This window comes from Hippocampus bargibanti, linkage group LG02 (genome assembly GCF_051943395.1).
Source record: "Hippocampus bargibanti isolate YZ-2025 linkage group LG02, ASM5194339v1, whole genome shotgun sequence".
Taxonomy (NCBI): domain Eukaryota; kingdom Metazoa; phylum Chordata; class Actinopteri; order Syngnathiformes; family Syngnathidae; genus Hippocampus; species Hippocampus bargibanti.
In genome coordinates this window covers 2,684,476-2,687,500 of record NC_142735.1, presented here as the reverse complement: position 1 = coordinate 2,687,500, position 3,025 = coordinate 2,684,476, and positions in this window count along the sequence as shown.

Below are 3,025 nucleotides of genomic sequence, written 5' to 3'. Positions count from 1 at the left end.
ATCTATTAGCTATCAATTAGCTAGCTAGCTAGCTTTCTATCTATTTGAGTTATTCTGGGTTGAGTGAACGCTGGCGCGTGTGGCTGCCGCTGCTCCCCCACATAAATATAACATATCCTGCGACTGTAAAGTGATTTCGAGAGTTTTGAAAGGCGCTTATAAATGAAATGTATTATTATTATTATTATTATTATTATTATTATTATTATTATTATTATTAGGGCACGGAAAATCCTACTGGACCCTCCGCACCCTGCCCACCACCTTTTAGTAGTAGTAGTAGTAGAAGAAGAAGTATTAGTAGTATCTAGTAAGCTATCTATTAGCTAGCTAGCTGTCTATGAGCTGGCTAGCTATCTTTCTATCTATTTGAGTTATTCCGGGTTGAGAGAACGCTAGCGTGTGTGACTGCCGCTGCTCACAGAAACACTTATCCTTTGACTGTCAAGTGACCTTAAGAGTTTTGAAAGGCGCTTATAAATGAAATGTATTATTATTATTATTATTATAAGGGCACGGAAAATCCTACTGGACCCTCCGCACCCTGCCCACCACCTTTTAGTAGTAGTAGTAGTAGAAGAAGAAGTATTAGTAGTATCTAGTAAGCTATCTATTAGCTAGCTAGCTGTCTATGAGCTGGCTAGCTATCTTTCTATCTATTTGAGTTATTCCGGGTTGAGAGAACGCTAGCGTGTGTGACTGCCGCTGCTCACAGAAACACTTATCCTTTGACTGTCAAGTGACCTTAAGAGTTTTGAAAGGCGCTTATAAATGAAATGTATTATTATTATTATTATTATTATTATTATTATTATTATTATTATTATTATTATCTAGTTAGCTATCTATTAGCTATCTAGCTCACTAGCTATATATAAGCTATCTAATAGCGAGCTAGCTAGCTAGCTTTCTACCTATTTGAGTTATTCCGGGTTGATTGAACGCTGGCGCGTGACTGCCGCTGCTCACTCACAGACAAACTTATCCTGTGACTGTCAAGTGACCTTGAGAGTTTTGAAAGGCGCTTATAAATGAAATGTATTATTATTATTATTATTATTGTTATTATTATTATTATGTAGTTAGCTATCTATTAGCTATCTATTAGCTATCTAGCTATCTAGCTAGCTATTCCATATCTGTATATGAGCTAGTTAGCTATCTTCTATCTATTTGAGTTATAATAATAATAATGAGCTTGCATGAGGCAATGGGAGCTGTTTCCCGGGAAAATTTCAGCACCTGATGTTTCATCCCAGCTGGCGATTACTGGAGCTGATTTTGTACTCTGGGACGGCGTTTCTCAACCTGGTGTTACGGGAAGCCCACGAGACAAAATTTGTGATAAATTGAGTTTGTACTTTGATGCAGTGTGGGGACCAAATATTTGGAGTTTGAACACACAAACCTCTGGTCAAACAATTTCTAGCTTGTTGATAAATCGTCACATTTCAACAGTGGCGGACCCTCAAGGCCTGCAAAGCCTTCTCTCCTGAAAATATCTGAATCACGGACTGATGTTAATTAGATTTTGTTCATGAAATCTTATTAAAATAATTCCAAATTGTCTTTCAGCTTCTTTTCATTACTTTTCCCCTGCTGGGCTGCTTACAGACGTGTTTTTTTTCCGTATTTAAGCATTTAACCAATCACAATTCAGCCATCATTTGTTAACAGGGTCAGAAATCTACCTGGACGCCTTCACAAACAGTTCTGCAGGACCTGGAGCTTCAAATGTGTTGATCAACCTGTTGCTCTAACCAATCAGATTTTGAGTTGGCAACCCAAAAACGCCTTCTCGAAGATGTTGGTCAAAGTCACAATTTTCAAAATCCAAGATTGGCTAGTGACTAGCCAATCATAGTTTGCGAAAACTGCTATGATCACAAGACGCTGGTGACAAGTGCATACTGACCAGAGCTAGCACACTGTATCAGTGTATTGGGTGCTGCATACGCTAATCTATTGTGTGGATTATTAGCAGTTTTGTCAACCCACAGTGACTGAAGCAGGAGAAGAAATTGATTTGGTAGGAGATTTACTGTTAAAGCCATTTTCTGGATGGACTTACAAAAATGGACATCATCAAGGAATGTTGAACAGCACCGAAGCTAGCAAAAATAGCATTTTCAAGACAAACTTTTGAAGAAAATATGGACATCGTGAAGAAACGGTGGTCAGTTATTTTCTGGCTAATAGTAGCCTTTAGTGGTCAACCACACCACACTTTTTTAAGTCTGGGTTAATTCAGACATAGCACTACTGAAGGCCTAGCGATGAATCCACGCCTCGCCACTGGTTCCTTTCATATGTTTATCATTTCTTTCTTGTATCTATTGGAAGGGTCCCTTGTTCGTTGCTCATAAGTGGAAGAATAAGTAATCAGTGATTCTTCCACTTATGAGCAACTAAAAAGGGACCCTTCCAATAGATACAAGAAAGAAATGATAGACTGTCTCCAATAGTTAGAGAGAGGAAAATATAGAGACAAACAGATGTATTTTATATTATACCCAGGGGAGGCCACGCCGGACCACATCTGCCAATTATTGGAAATCTGCCTTAATACTACGTATTTTCAATTTCGGGAGAAATTTTATCAACAAATTCATGGTTGTGCTATGGGCTCACCAGTTTCACCCATTGCGGCTAATCTGTACATGGAAGAGATGGGGAAATAGGCCCTCACATCCTTCCCGGGGACAAAACCTAGACACTGGTTTAGATATGTGGACGATACTTTTGTCATAATTAAAAAACAAGAAATTCAATCCTTCACAGATCACCTCAACTTGGTAGACTTCAACATTAAATGTATTCATGAGGACATTAAAGAGAACCAACTAGCCTTTTTGGATTGTAAAGTAATTATAAAAGAGGACAGAGCGCTAACAACAGAAGTCTTTAGGAAGGCTACGCACACTGACCATTACTTACTTTTCGATTCTAACCACCCTTTACAACACAAACTAGGAGTTATCAGAACCCTCCAGCATAAGGCTAAACTAATACCAACAAGCGTTTA